The sequence below is a fragment of the Myodes glareolus genome, chromosome 2 (assembly GCF_982192425.1).
Source record: "Myodes glareolus chromosome 2, mMyoGla1.1, whole genome shotgun sequence".
Lineage (NCBI taxonomy): Eukaryota > Metazoa > Chordata > Mammalia > Rodentia > Cricetidae > Myodes > Myodes glareolus.
The window spans coordinates 35,527,801-35,544,676 of record NC_142027.1 but is presented as its reverse complement, the minus strand read 5'-3'; the positions used below and the strand labels follow the sequence as shown (position 1 = coordinate 35,544,676).

The 16,876-nt window shown below is 37.5% G+C and overlaps 1 protein-coding gene across 1 annotated transcript in view; it reads right to left on the bottom strand.

Moving 5' to 3' along the window:
• Positions 1–16,876, bottom strand: part of Htr1f (5-hydroxytryptamine receptor 1F) — a 130,354-nt gene that overhangs the window by 95,187 nt on the left and 18,291 nt on the right. The window lies entirely within an intron of this gene.

The following is a 16,876-nucleotide window of genomic DNA, read 5'->3' as shown; positions in this document are numbered from 1 at the left end:
TTAAATATACAGTATCTGCTTACTGTCCACTACCCTGGGGAATGTCACCTCCAGAATGGAGGACCTCAATTACTGCTTAAACCTTATCTAGAAGAAAGTTAGCACACACTAATCCCTCCATTTAAAAATGCCCAATAAATCAGGTGCCTATTTTAGCTACATGCTAGCATTTTGGTAGATAAACATGTTTCTGAGGATGCAGCCACAATAGTATATTTTCTGAGTGAAACTGTCAATATAATATTTACTGAAGAGAGTATATATCCCATTGCTATTTAAAAATAGTATTTTAAAGCAGAAATAACATATAAAATACCTTAAAATCTGAGAAAATATATTCACTACAGTAGCAATTACTTAAGAAACATGTATAAATACAAAGCAAGTCTGGATGGGGAAGGACCATAATTTGTAGGGCAAGATATCTATTATACTTTTGTCTCAAGATATTGTAAGATGATATGAAAATATAAACACCAGAAATTCTGTAAAATATACTCAGGGAGATCACACATAGTCACATGTACTATGCTAGGATTCAAAATATGTAATATTAATTAAAAACATATCAAACAGAATCCACCTAAATATATCAGTGTTTCTTAAGAAGCCCAAAGTAGCTTTAAGGTATATGACTGACACCATAAAAAGGTTTACAAGTTATTTTTCTTTTTGTTTTGAAACAGGGTCTCACTATATAGCCTGACTAGCCTGGAACTCTTATGTAGGCCAGGTTAGCTTCAAACTCAGAGATCTACCTTCCTCTGTACTCCAAATGTTAAATTAATGGAGTATGCTACCATGTGTAGCATAGCATAAGGATACTTCTAACATCATTCCCAGTACTCAAACCTACACGGGTTTCATTATATAGACCAACTTGCATAATGAAGTGTTTCAGCCCTGCTTAGGAGGTGGAGATCATGAAAGTGTGTCTAAACTTGAGAACTCTGATCAGCATAAGGCTTTGTTAAGACACAGCCACGGCATCTGGAAAACAGCCTTCTAAGTCTGTGTCTGTGTTATATGCTGAGAATGGACTATTTTAGTCCAAGGACTGCTCGACTTGGATCTTTGGCAGAGAAAAAAATCCATTTACCCCGAAGAAGTATTCCATACATACTAGAGGTTAAATACCAAAATGTCATTTTATTAAGAAAAAGTTTTAAGACATTTCTAAATATATAACCTACAGAGATTTTCAGTCTCTTGATTTTTCATTCATAGTTTGGATACCATTTTAAAACAGAAAATTTAGAATGATCACATACATGGTAATATTTTATTATGACTTCTGTGACTTTAATAACAGTAGTTGCCTATTACTTTATTGTCTCCCCTGGAAGCTACTTTATTAAAATGAAATCCTAGATGTATCAAATTCTGTTATAACCAAAGTGATGTTTCAGAAGCCAGTCCAGTGCATTGAATGCATTTATGTAAATCATTACTTTAGGAGGTTGAACTGCTGACATTCAGAGTCTTCATTTTCTCGAGGGAGGCTCATAATGATGCAATAGCTCTGTGCCTCATGTGCAGTGGTCATATACATCCACACAGCTGAAAAAATGGCAGAACTGAGCAAGCACATGAATGAGGATCGTTTTCTTCTTCTGCTACTGAATCATTGCTTCATACTACACAGCTGTCAGGGGAGGTCGCCAAGGTGTACAAGGGAGGCCCTTTGTATTAATTTGCAATGCCCCATGAATTTTTTGTTTTAAACTTTGAAAGAGAACATCAGTATTAACAAATAATCTATGTCTTTCACCACATGAAACTCTCCAGTAAATTCCATTTTAAGGTAGTTTTTTTGGTACCTATTCTGTCACTTAAAGACACCAAATAAACCCAAATTAGAAATCTCATATTATAGTTTTCATCCATAAAAGTCTTTAATGTTCGATAAACTCCCATATATTGTATATTCTAGTAACAAATAAAAAATTAGAAATGTAAAAGGGAAGAAATAAAATTAATCCAGTGGATTCTGTCTCAAAAAAACAAAAAAACCTAAAATAAATAAAATTTTATGTGTCTTGGTGTTTTCTTGCATATATGTCTGTGTAAGGGTGTCTGATCCCCTAGAATTGGAGTTACAGATGGTTGTAAGGTTCCATGTGGGTGCTGTGAGTTTAAGCCAGGTCCTCTCTAAACAGACAACCAGTATTCCTAACTGCTGAGCCGTCTCTCTAGCGGGAGAAGGATGGGGAGAACCAGAAGGGTCAGGGACACCATGAAGAACATGCCCCATAGGATCAATTGACTAGGACTTATAGGATCACAGAGATCAGGGAGCCTATAAGCGACTGACCTAGGTACTGTTACACAGAGAAGACCTGTCTTGAAAAAAGGCAAAAAACACTACAAAGTAAACAAAAAAGAAGTTAGACAAACATCTGTTTTTGCCTGTCATTTTTATAAGGTGTGTGTATAGTTCATCACAGTCCACCACTGAATATTCTAAAAATGTAAAGGTACAGCAATTCAACTAGAAAAAAGTCACCTAACAGCAAAGAGATCAAAGCATTGGCATAAACAATAACTTGATGCTCTTACAGGTATTCACTGGGTAAAAAAAATAAATAAAAAGTCAATCTCAAAGTTTATGTCTTGTGTTATTTACTCTGTTTATTCTTATTAAAGCATTAAAGCAAGAATAGCTTTCAGTAGCAGAGAAAATGTCTGGAGGTGGAGACTGAAGGCCAAAGGGTGATATGTGGAAGACTGAAGTATTGTGGTGACTGAGGGGGCTGCCACCCAGGGAGAAAAAATACCAGAGAGATGGTGTTTTGATTAGAACCTCTTGCTCTGTCGTTTATTCTAGCAAACTAGCTGTTTTCCCTGAATCGAGAGGTTGATTTCAGGAATTACATCACCAAAGATCATTTTCTTCTTTTATTTTATTAAAGTGGATCACATAAAGCCATTTTCATGAGTGTATTATATATCACTCATTTTCGCTCTCCATGCTCTGCTTCTTCCCTTTTCTTACCTCTCATATCCCCGCTTTGATCCCTTAGATAATTCTTTTTTGACTTTTTGATCTGTGCACGTATGTAATTTTATGTACTTTATAAAATCTAGTTGTAAGAGCTAGAGAATCAGGGACTTTGCTGAGAGATTGGTTGTCCTTGTAGCATCCCACCAACATAATTGCCCAAACATGAACTGAACAAGGACACCAGCAAACATGCCAAACTGCGTGAGGCAAAGTCTGAGTCCTCAATTCCACACCAAGAACTATAGGCAACTGAGAAAAGTTGGGAGCTAGAGAGATAACCTTCTACAGGGAAGAGCATACCAGTTGGTTGTCCTGTGTCAAATGGTCAGTCTTGAAAACACATATACAAGTAACACTGTGTACTCAACAGGTTACATTTGGGAATATAAATATACATACAAATACATATGTGTATACAATAACAACTGTTAAAAAGAGAGGCTATGAATCTTAAGAAGAGCAGGGAAGAGTAAATGGAGGGCTTGGAGGGAGGAAAGGAAAGGGAGAAATGTTGCAATTAAAATATAATCTTAAAAATAAAATCTATGGCATACAACATGTGATATCTGTCTTTCTAAGAATGAATTGATTAAATTAATATGATTATCCCCCGTTGTATTCATTTCTCTGAAGATAATTTCATTCTTCATTCCTTTGGAAAGAAAAATACTTCATTATGTATATACATAATATTTTCTTTACTAATTCTTTTGGCAAGGAACATCACTTCATTCATTGCTGAGGGAAACTTTTTTGAAGTTTGAATCCTGAGATCTAAGGAAAATATCCTTCTTACTGTCTCAAGAAAATGTTCAATAATTTCAAAAAGTATTTCCAGACAGCATTCACACAGGCAAAATAAATTTTATAAAAATATTAATACTCAAATAGAAATGAAAAGTCACTTATGTTTTAGAGATAAAATTATTTTCTAATAGCGATAATGATAATGTGATAAAATAATATTTAATCTACTTTAAGTTGCAGAGATGAATTTATTCTGTGTAATTTAATAAAAAAATAAGCTGAGTATTGCTTAATTGAAAGATATGTAACATTTCCAAAGGAAAATAAAAGACAAATTTTAGGAAACTGTCATGCAACATATAACAATTTTTTATAAGAAAAATAATCTAAAAATACGTTATCTAGATGGGTTTTGATCCTTTTAGAGTCATCTTTTCTATTGGTAAATTTCAGAGGCCAACTCACTGTCTTTCACTGTGTACAGTTCAGTTTCCTCTTTCCCGAAGACTGGCCTTTCGCTCCGGGCTTCTGGGTGGGAAACACTGCCCGGGCTGACCAACCCTGTAGATCCTATGATGCCCAGCTGCAGGGTTTTTGTGTTCTCTGCTGGAGAAGAAGTTTTTTCTCTCACTGGTAAACTAGAGTCCAAAGGGAACCAGGGGTACAATTTGGTGGGGGATGTCAAGAAAGGCTGGCTCCCTGCTGTGGTGTGGTGGGGGATGTTATGAAAGGCTGACTTGCTGGGACTTGCATTATTTCCACAAAGATAATGAAGGTTTGATCACGCAGCTGAAGAAGCAGAGATAAAAGACTGACGTTGTGTGAGATTCTGAAACCCTTTTTAAATTTGATTTATTTTTGACCATTTCCTAAGATATTCAATGTGCTGTGATTATAGTTATACTTACTCCTCTCTCCTGCCCTCTCCCATACTCTCTGAACCTTCCGTCTTCCCAGCCACAGACTCTGAAACTCTTGACTTGTTCAGTTATCAATGTCAAATTTATTTCCTTCTTTCTTAACACAAGACAGTTTGACTGATTGTTTGAAATTTAACTAAAATGCTGTTGCTGTTTAATACTACAGGAAGTGAATATCCAGCTATGGAATTGCTATAGAATTGTGATCTATGCTAAGGAATCCATGTCATGATGAATTCTTCATAAATATTTTTACACTTGGAAAATGTTTTTTTTTAATTACAAAAGAAACATAGTCACATGTAACTCTGATTTGGGATGACTTTCATGTAGTAAAAATTGTTACATTGTAGTGATGCTGCATTAACAACCTGAGAGTTAAGTTGGGCAAGGCGGTGAATGCCTTTAATCTCAACATTTGGGTAGCAGAGGCAGGTGAATATCTATGAATTTGGGTTAGCCTGGTTTACACAGTGAGTTCTAGAACAGTCAGGGTTATGTAGAGAGATATTGTCTCAAAAAAACCCAACCAACCAACCAGTCAACAAACCCTTAAAAATTGGCATAATTGACTAATAAATACAGAATTGGGGATAGGAAAGAGTAGATACTGAAATACCAGGGAGTCTGCATGGGACTGACCTAGGCCCTTTACATATATGTGACAGTTGTGCAGCTTAGCCTATTTGTGGGACTCTTAACAATGGAAGCATGGACTGTCCCTGATGTTACTGCTAACTCTTGGGACCCTATTCCTCATACTAGATTGCCTTGCCCAGCTTTAAAGCAAGGAGAGGTGCTGAGTCTTACTACAACTTGATATGACATGCTCTGTTGACAGCCATGGAAGGCCTGCTCCTTTCTGAACAGAAACAGAGGAGGAGTGGATTGAAGTGGGAGGGCAGAGAGGAGCAGGGATAGGGAATGGGAGAAGAGGAGGGAGGGGAAAGGAGCAACTGCAGTTAGGATGTAAAACAAGAAAACAAGCATAAAAACAAAACCAAAATAAATAAATAAATAAATAAATAAATAAATAAATAAATAAAAAAGGCCAAATGAGCTTGAAGGCTTTATTTGTTCCATTCTTTTCCTGAACCTAGTTGTGGCCATTTGGCCTTTAGTTGTAGAAAGTATAGGGTAGAATTGATGTACATAATAAAATTGTTTTCTCAGGGATGTATCTAGAAGTTGAGAGATTCCTTCTGTACTGGTTGTTGTCTTTTTTTTGGGATAGGCATATCACCAAGAGAACTTGGAGTGACAATTTGGTAGGAGATGTCGGCATCCTTTTAAATGGCAGTCCTTAATAAGTTGCAAACAAATTAAACTTAAAATATTAAAGGATTCTGTTTGTTCACTTTAAAAAATTGCTTCTATTTTTTTAACTTCTATTATTTACAACAAATGACAAAGTTTTAGTATTATAAAAAGCAAACCTCTTGGAGAAAATAAATTGCTCTCTAAATAATTGAGGTTGATTCAAGGTGCAGGAAAATCAAATCTTCTGGGAGATCACTATTTACTAGGATCCACTATTATGTAACTCAAAAGGCAAAATGCAAATGCAGAAAGCTCATCTTCAAATTAAAAATAAGCACAGTTTCATTGAGGAAAATCTAAGCTTGCAACTGGAAATCTGATTACTTGAGGTTTATTTTCAATCTTAGTTCCAGGTTAGCAGTGAATGGTTAGTGACGTCTCTCCTCAAGCAGTGAATTGGCTGCCCAGAGTCACACTCCCCTCCATGGAAGCTGATCATTGGGCTTAAAAACCTGACAAAGTGGTCAGTATATTTTTCTGCAGGGAATGTGTCAGGAAGCCTTGCTTTTAGAGTGACTGGAATTGTGGCTACTGCCTTTACTATTTTAGAAAAGTACTACTGGAGTACCATTAGTATTCCTGGGATGACCTCTGTAATGACCTCTAGGAATACCATAGATTCTAAGAAATTTCTGTGTGTATTTGGTGTGAGTTTAGTGTTTGGGTCATAATATTATCAAGCCAGGATCCTTTGTCTAGGCAACACGACAAGAGATGTGAGACTCTGACAATGTCTGGAGTATTGTTTCTATTTCTGTAAGATGCAGAACCGGGGTGCAACAGGCTAGCTAGTGGTGCTCTGGCCAAGTCTTACTCTCAAGACAAAGTGACTACATCTAATGGTTCAATTTTTTTAATATTTATTTATTTTATTATTATGTATACAATATTCTGCCTACAGAACAGAAGAGGACACCAGACCTCATTACAGATGGTTGTGAGCCCCCATGTGGTTGCTGGGAATTGAACTCAGGACCTTTGGAAGAGCAGGCAATGCTCTTAACCACTGAGCCATCTCTCCAGCCCCTAATGGTTCAATTTAAACACGGTATTAATCTTTTATGATAGGAATAACACTGCTTGGCTCAGTCCTGGAAGGGTGAACACTGATCATTCCTACATTTCTAAGATCTTATATTGAGAACTTTGATGTTTAATCCTTTTGAATATTTATTTATTTTTAATTGGCATTGTACACAGTACTGGCTTTCATACCAGTGCTTACACACAAATACATAATACACGTTGACCATGTTTCTTGCTATCCCCTATCTCTTCTTCCCTCTCTTGAGTTCCCTCTGTCCCCATTTTACTTTTTCTTTCACGTCACACATACATACATGATTTTATGTATCACTATCAAATCTGCAAACAGGTAAAAGATTGTCTTTATGAGCCTGACTCTCTTACTCTGATGTACCTTCATAATATTAGAAGCTGTGTTAGGAAGCCATTACTAGCTCCCATGTATACCTGCATAAGCAGGGGCTCAGATGAACCCTCTTATTCATGAAGGCATCATACTCCATTGTGTTGTGGCCAGGACTGGCTTCGTAAGAACAGCCAGTGCTAAAGAATTTAGAGAAGCCCTACAGTTTGGACTTATTTTCTCTGTAATGGCCGTCTTGAGAGTCTGGGTTACTTTATCTTTGAATTTGTATTGTTAATGTAGTTCCATGGGAAGCTTGAGCCAGGGGCCTGAGGCTTTAGCTTCTTTCCAATGCTTCTCAGTCGTTGCTGCCCTCTGCTGGAGATAGTACACTTACATACCGCTTGAGCATAACCTGGTATGTAAGCGTACATTTATGTAAAATAGACACTCAGGACATTTCACAATTCTGAATAGATAGTCACATTTTAGATGAATCCCAAGTTGGGTTTTAAACTCAAATGCAGCTGTCCCATTGCAAATGTAGAGGATCAATTCCAATACTCCTCTAGATATCAAAATTGTTGGATATGCCAGTCTTTTATGTAATTATATTTGTCTATAACCCACTCATACCCTCCTAATCATCTTTATGTTACTTGTAAGTGCTTTGTAAATAGTTGTTATATACCGTTGCCTAAAGAATGATATGTTATCTACAGATACTTTGCTTTTTTTTTTTTTTTTTTTTTTTGAGACAAGGTCTCATTATTTCCACTGGCTGTCCTAAAACTCATTATGTAGATCAGGTTGTCCTAGAACCTAGAACTCAGACATCCAGCTGCCTTTGCCTCCTGGGTACTAGGAGTAAAGATGTGTGTCACCACACCTGGCTACAGATGCATTTTTTTTTTTTTTCCAAGACACGGTTTCTCTGTGAAACATCCCTGACTGTTCTGGAACTCACTCTGTAGAGCAGATGGCCTCAGAGCTACAGAGACCCTTCTGCCTCTGCCTCCCAAGTGCTGGGATTAAAGTCACCATGCCTAGCTATAGCAGATGCAATTTTAAGTCTACAGTTGAATCCTCATACAGACCATGTGGATGTGTCAGCTAGAGCATGGATTTACATGTTTTAGAACTGCACCTCCTGAAATAAATGAGGAACATGGCTACCAGGAACTCTGCAAAAATAAATGAATTCATTTTAGTTTTTAGAGCAATTTCTTGGCATATTCAAAACAAGGCAATGCTCCCAAGTAAGTCAGCCAATTTGTAAAGTTAGAAGATAGGATGAAATAACTTTATCTGTAATAAAAATTAAACACAAAAATATTCATTCTAAACTTATTCATTGAAATGGAAATGCATGCTTTCTTCGGAGTACAAAGTTAAGAATCAGTATCTGAGTATCAATTACTTAAAAATGCAAGAACGATGCTATTTTTAAAATGCTTTATAATAAGTAGGAGGCACTGAGTTGCTTGCTGAAATACCGTTTTCCTAGTTTCAGCTTGGAAACTGAAACTCAGAAGGCCTGGAGCAAGGCTAAGAACTCCGTGTTTGGAACAACTAGATTAGGTTATTTTGATATGGCAGGCTCAGGGACTGCTCTTGTAAAATTGCTTCCCGAGGACAACAGTTAAAGATTTTGTTTTTCTAGTTTCAGTTTGGAACACTCCAAGCACTTCAGGGACGCTGGAGTCCCTGGCCTATGCGCCTTGACTGAAAACAACCCACTAAGGAATCATGCTCTGGTAGCAGAAACAGTAGTGAAATTACCGACCGACATGGGGCCGGGAAAGAAGATTGCAGACAAAGACGAATGGTTCCCCTTTCAGCTTAAGAATTCTAAACAAGAGGCTCAAATCCACATATCTGATTGCTCCCGGACAACTGGAACGGCTGTGGCTGCTGAGCCCTCAAAGAAACAACACTGAAACGGTTCCCAGTCGTGGGTCCCAGCCACAGCAGTTGGAAGATAACAGAAAGCAGAAGAAATATTTGCTCTGACCTAGTATTCAGAATGGTCTTTAGTTTCTGAAGTTTTGTTAGCACATATTGATTCTAAAGAATGGGCTTCATTATGGTATGTTTGTACAGGTAAAGTATCCTTATCATAGTGACTGCATTGTCCTTTTCTGGTCCCTTTTCACTCTCAGGTCGATGTCAGGTGGCTTCCTCTATCACTCCTACATTATCATCATCATCACCATCCTCATCATCACCATCCTCATCATCATTAGCACCATTAATTTTGCTATTGTTGTTTTTTGTGACAGGGTCTCTCTCATTGAAGCTGGAGTTCACTGATTGGCTAGCCTGGCTAGGTCGTGAGTTCACCTCTTCCCGGGATCCTCCTTCTGCTGCCTCCTTGTCCTGGGATTATTGACAGGTGCTGCCACACTTGGCCTTTCACACAGGAGTCTGGGCCTCTCAGCTTAGGTTTCATATTTATAGTGCCAGCATTTTATCCACCGAGTCATCTCCCCAAACCCTTAAATTTGTCTTTCAAATATCACTATTTTACGAATATGGTTTATTGATAATGTCAAATGTGAAGTAGGGCTGACAAAGATATGCAATGTTTTCTTGCTTTTATTGTGGACCCAGTCAGAGAATACAGAAAACTCTTTGTATTCATCCTGTTTTGAAGGGGCTATGACTACGGTAAAACCCAAATGAAGATTTACTTGCAGATGACTGAAGTGTCTGGTTTTTTGTTAAACACTTCCGGCTACTTGCTGCTTAGTGTTTGCTTCACTGGCAATCATTAAGGGACGAGTTAATGTAAATACAAATCGCAGAAAGAACTCAAATTCATTCTCCACTCTCAGCAAAGCTAAAATGGACATTCAGAGCAAATGTTTAGGATGTTCCTAAAATAGAATTTTGGGTCATCTGTAGATCCTAATTTTCTATTCTTCATTGTTATAGATAATTAAGAGTTGTATTTATCTTTAATCTGAATCTGTTAGAAAATTCTTCTTTGAAAGTAATGGGAAGAAGCTAAAAATACTCTTATCTTCCCAGGGCATGATAGTAATATATTTTTATGCTTAGCTAATAGAACCTGAATAACTCTTCCAGTTCAACCTGTCAGGAAGGACAAGTCCCCTACTTTGTCAGTACTTTTTTTTCTTTTCTAAACAAGCTTGGGGTCTGAAAAGTTATATATAAGACAGAGAGTGAAGAGACATATTCCACACCACCAGATTATTGAGAGATGGATGCAAGCTATGAGGCTGCTCTGATGTTGTGAATAAGAAAAGCACATTATGAACCAGGGAGGAAAACAGTCACGTAGTGTCCTTTTCCCGGATGGAACCATAGCAATTGCCACTCTTCTATAGACCCACCCCGGAAACCAGTTAGCTAGCCTCCAACTTCTGAGCTGTCTCTGACTTTATCTCAGAGAAACAGATGCTGTGTTGTTTGCAGTAGCTGAGTCGTTGTGTTAGGAGTAGAAGGCACTGGGAAAGCCTTTTGCCTGGTTGTACCAAAGCTAAGTACCACATATCAGTAGATGTGAAATATGCTTAGATTCCCCATACTTTTCTGTGTAAGAAGTCCCTTGGGCTGTCATAGCAGCACCTATTCATGTTCATTTATTTATTTATTTAATTTGGTCACCAACTTGAGATAACAAAAATATTGGGGAGGGATTGTAAATGTTTATTTTGAAAGCTGTTCACATTATAATTGATTGCTTTCTGGTTTATTTATTCAATAAGCTGGCAAAATATGATTAATTTATCTAAGGTCTTCCTTTCTACAAGGAACTTGAAATTTTTCAGCATGAAATATCAATTACAGAATGAGATTTTCATGTAAATGAGAGTATATACTTTAGTATTCATCCAGGTTTTCTAGTCTTGGTGTTCAGCATTATGTGAAGATAGTGCTTGCATAAAAATTAAATTTGTTCATGATACAGAATATGAAGGAACAACAGTGTGACAAAGACAGTTCAGATAAGAATGTGACTGTCTAAAAAAAGAAAAATAGTGAAGGGCAAAAAGGATAACGATGACACCATCCATGATTTATTACTTACTTATGGACCTTTAAAAGCTCACTGTTACCCATTCAGAGAATTTATGTGGCAGATACTAAGACAGATGTACAAAGACAAGTACATGCTTATAGAGACATATCAGTATTCACTGGGATTACTATGTCAGGAAACACAGTCTTCCGGAGAGGAAGGCAAGTTTTGCAGTTTCTATAGAGGACTTCTTTTAGAAATATGGCTAAGTTACTGGAATTGCAGGCAAGAAAAAGCATTCCAATAAAAGAGGCGGGCCATGCAGGGCATTGGGCACATTATGAGATGACTAATTAAGCATATAGGAGAATGGATAAGTATCTCTGTCGCTATATCTCTCTGATAGTCCATCTGTCCACCCATCTGTCATCTACCTGTCTGTTTATCTACTGATCACCTCGATGTATAGTGATAGCTGATTTCACTGCAGAAGGAGAGGGCAGAGAGGGGAAAGGTAAGTAAGAAACAAACCTTTAGTTTTAGTTACAACTCAAAGGGGGCTTGTTAAATAACAATGAAACGAAGCAAAGCAGTTTGCAGTATTGGAGAATTAAGATCTGGAGTACCATAGAGACAAACACATACTCTAAGACAAAGCAGAGAGCCTCATCCAGATTTCCCTGTACTGTCTGAGAAATAAGGGAATTCCTAGGCCCCACACAATGGTAATGCTAGAGGGCTAGGAGAACATACATAGTTCCGAGTTGCATTTGATGGTGCCTAGAAGTGGTTAGAGAATATGAGAAGGCCACTATATTCTGGTGAGCATCCACACAGATAAGCTGGCACCTTTTAGGGCATATGACCTTATCTAGTCTTCATACCCCTCTATGCCATTTGAATTATCACCTCAAGTCAAATACAATGAACACTTAGTTCTAGAGAGGTGACTCCCCAGGATCATGTCACTGGAACAAAGCAATGAGGAGCCTGCCTGTCATCAAAACCGATTCTGTTTTGGCTGCATATCTTACCACAAGTGGCTCCTCTGTGGCCCAGTATACAGCAGCAAGGTGAGCATTTCCAGTTCCCACCACCTTTCAGAGACAAGGCATTGGGACCTGACTCTGGACTAAGCCTTCTCTGCTTTTATGCTAGAGGAACATACAGTTAGAAGCAAGATAATGTACTTCTTTGCGGTTAAAACTCTTCAATCTGCAAATGAGGCTATGATGCTAAAGCAAGATCAGATGCCGGAGGCATTGCGTATGCAGAGCAGGGAGCCTGCAGTGACTCATTTGATATACGACATGAAGCAAGGTAGACATTAAGGAGTGACTCTTTCAGCATGAAAAGATGGATACAAGGAGGAGCTGTCAACAGCATAGAAAATATGAGAGGAGGAGCAACCTTCATGAGATTAAATCTCATCTGGAAATAATGAGATGCATTTTAATAACTATCAGATGCATTAGGGAGATGCCACAAATATTACTATTGCACACTTATGTTTGGTTAATAGTTTACTGTAGGACCTGGAATAAGGTGGGCTATGAATTCATGGTCTGTGAAGTCAGATCTTCTCTAAGAATTACAATTCAAGTTTATTTAAATATATCAAACAGTATTATAAGTTCTGAAAGATATTCTACATTCCTGGAGAGACAAGTAAATCACACTGGAGAGTCCATTTATTATGGCTATTGTCTAAGAGTTGTAAGGGACAATAAGAGGCAATGCAGAAGGGCAACCCTTCTACTATTGTGACGAATTTTTATCAGCTCTCACTGTAACACAATTTGAAATAAATTCACGCAATGATACTTCTTCTTATCACTGTCATTGTTCTGAACATCATCGTTCCACTATGGGAGGAAGCAAAAAATTATTTCCAAGCATAAGATTTCAGAAGGGTAGTTAGAGACAGACAGTTCAAAAAGAAAATAGAGGCACTGCCTTATATTGCTGACCAAAGTGTCTATTCCTATACAGCTAACTTTAGTTGACAACAGGCAAAGTGGCTTATTTGAATCAACATAGTAAACTATTTGTAGTGAAAAACAGTGACAAAGAATGCTTTACAAACAAGAACCTGTTTTCAAAAACACACCTGTATACATTTCCTCAGCAAGGACACAGATGGTCACACACAGTTGCCAGTCCTGACTCCCAACAAATTCCACCCCTGTTTCTGCTCAAGGACTCTTATGAAAGCTATATGTTCAGTTGTCTCCCAATATTATTCAGTGTTTTCAGTGTTTATTTACACTGATCTAGGTGTGGTTCTGGAAAATAAAACAAAAACAATTCCTTACTAGCAAGAGAGTGATGCTAGATTAAAAAACAGATCTGATTTATTAGAGAGTTGTGTTCTACAAGGAAGGGTGTATGTCTTATGAGATGTAACTGGAATAGGGGCTGGTGATCCAATTAGATATTGTATAAAGACAATGAAGAATGCGCATTGGCACAGCACCAGTAGGATTTACTCATGGGCTGAAGTCCAAAAAACAGAGAAACAGGCAATAAAAAAAATTGCGCTTACATTTGAGAGGTAAAGAGTTGAGGTGGCAGACAGAGAAGTTGGTTTAGTAATATCTGTTTTTCTATATTGGTCAGACATACAAAAGGAGTTGCATAGCTTGATATTCAAATCCAGAACGTTCTGGAGATTAAGAGCTGGAAGTATATGTCTCCTGGACTTCTCCATTTTTAACTTATAACCATAAGCCCAATTAGGAAAAGCTCAGTGTGGAGAATAAGGGAATGAGTGGAAGATGAACTTTAGGTGTCTAACATGCAGAGGTCTTCAGAAATGAGATGTGTAGTAGTAGGCCACTGCCCATACTCCCGAAACAATCACACAGAAACTTTATTATTTAAATCACTACTTGGCCCATTAGCTCTAGCTTCTTATTGGCTACTGCTTACATATTAATTTAGCCCATTTCTATTAAGTGGCTGTGCTTACAGGGTAAAGTTCTTTCTGGCTCTGGCAGGGCTACATTGCTTCTCTCTCAGACTCTGCCTCCTTTCTCCCATCATTTCATTTAGTTTTCCCCACCTAGTTCTGTTCCCCTATACCTGTGCTATAAATCCCAAGCAGTTCCATTACTTAACCAATGATATTCACAGCATACAGAGGGAAATCCCACATCAGAGATGAGCTGAGAAGTTGACTACAAAGATCAGTCAGAAACAGCATCTTCTGCCTCAACCCACTATGAAAAGAAAGCTGTCTAAACAATTTCAGATGGAATGAGGACCACTGGGCTTCTCCAAATCTGGTACAGAGAACTGTGATAATGGGAACTGTTGAGGATATTTGTCACAGACAGCACAATATGGCCATCCAGCTGGGTAAACATCATTTAACTGTAATGAGAGTTTACATTAAATGATATATGTTAACATATGTATACATGGCATGATATTTCTAAGGTTGCACTGCTTTTGTTGATTAAAATTTTGTTATTTGGTGATTTTAAATGCATATATAATATATTCTAATTACTCTTTCCTTCATCCAGACTTACCTCCCATCCATTCATTCCCCCTTCCCCCCCACCGACTTTGCTAGCATCTGCTTTCTGAGTTTCATGACTTTGGTTTTGTTTTGTGACACATTTACTTTAACCAAGTAATAATCTGTGATCCTAAGATTAGAAAGCACTAATTTTTTAAAAATAAAAATGTGCACAAATCTGGATGTGGTGGCACAAACCACTACTCCTAACCCCCAGGTCAGCCTAAGTGACATACTGAGCTATATTGTGAAATCTTGTCTCAAATAGCAACAATGAAGTAAATAATAGCAATATACACATATATAATTTTTTTTCCCAAAGCACATACTCAATGAATCCAAACAATCATGTATGGTTTGGTAGGTAAATATTATCTTCACCATTTTCTAATAAATACAACAGACACTGAGAAGCTCATTTGATTTGAATAACATCATCCAGCAGGGGTCTAATAGAACTGTTTTGATACCGGAGAAGGAGCAGTAGGACTCCTAACTTGTCTTCCCAGGCTAAGGAAGTACCATACTACTAGACTTCTTATGAACATTTAGAATCACAGGCAATGTAAGTAACTGGGACTGACTGCAGATCACATAGATGTGCTATGATTATCTTCTTACCATGGGCAGTATGTACTATGAACTGTACATGCAATGATTGCGCTTAACATAGTACTTTGAGAAGTTTTGTGAAGATATGCATTATAATTGAATTTCCATTCCATCAAGGCCAACTATCATGTTTTGAAATAACGACAAACTAGATTTTCTATGTTTTCTATATTATTGATGAAACTCTTAAATCAAAAATTCTATAAACTAGCTTCCTCACATAGTATGCTATGTCACTTTTCATCTTCTATAAGCACACCATGAAATACACTCTTTATGTACACTCACCTAAATACAAGCATAGCCACCATTTCACGTTTCTCACTTGTTTTCTTCTAGAAGGTTCCAGCGGACATGTTTCTGCTCACTTTTAACGTTTACTGACCTTGATGAACAGTAACCTATTCTTCTTGGAAGGAGCCTCATCTACATCTTCATCCTTTGTTTATTTGGAGGCAAAGCCTCCCTCTGTAGCTCAGGCTTACCTGCACTCACTTTAAGGGTCCGACCTCAACCCTTAACCTCCCAAGTCTTGGCATTGCAGATATGAGCCACCATTCTTATGTAAAGCACATTTTAATGTATTATTAAAAACCTTTTCTAAGGTTTATTTTTTAAGTGTGTGTGCAGTGTATCAGAGGTGAAGGCCTGATAAACTCGATCTGAAGTTACAGGCAGTTGTGAGCTACATTCTTGTCCTCAGTCAGAGCATCAAGCACTCTTAACTGCTGAGCCATCTCTCAGGTCACATTGTAATTCTTTAAATGTAAGGACTTGTTTATTTTTATTTTTTTTGACTGTGTTTGGGATAAAATTCAGTGTTTTTGCATCCTCAGAAAGTCCTTTTATCTCCGAGCCTCATCTCCCGCTACTTGCATTTCTATCAAAGGACCTATAGACTGATTAACTTGGGATAAGTCAAACATCATGGCCACAAAGAGAAGAAATGTTCTAAGTAGAGATTCAAAATGAACTCGGTCATCGTTAGTCTTTAACAGTCTTGTATCTTAACTTTTGTGTCTGGTTTAACATTCCTGTGAATATTGTGTAAACTTCCTGAAATATACCAAGTCCAGACAATCTCTAAGCTCTGATGACTATAACTAAGAGGGTAATCAGTCAAAGACAGCTTCCAAGACACAGAGAGAAGACTCCATCTTGCAACAGCCTGCCCACTGGCCACTCTCACTGATGTGACTGATTTTGACTTTGTTTTGTTCTGTGATTTTTTTTTTACAAGTTCACAGAACATCTTCCATGGTAGAAAGTATCATTCAATGTAAGTTGAATATTTGGTCACTCATATTTGACTTGGAATAAACTATGCAATTTATGCTATTTTATTCTAATAGAACCTATTAATGAACAGCACTGTTTGTCACCGTGAGCA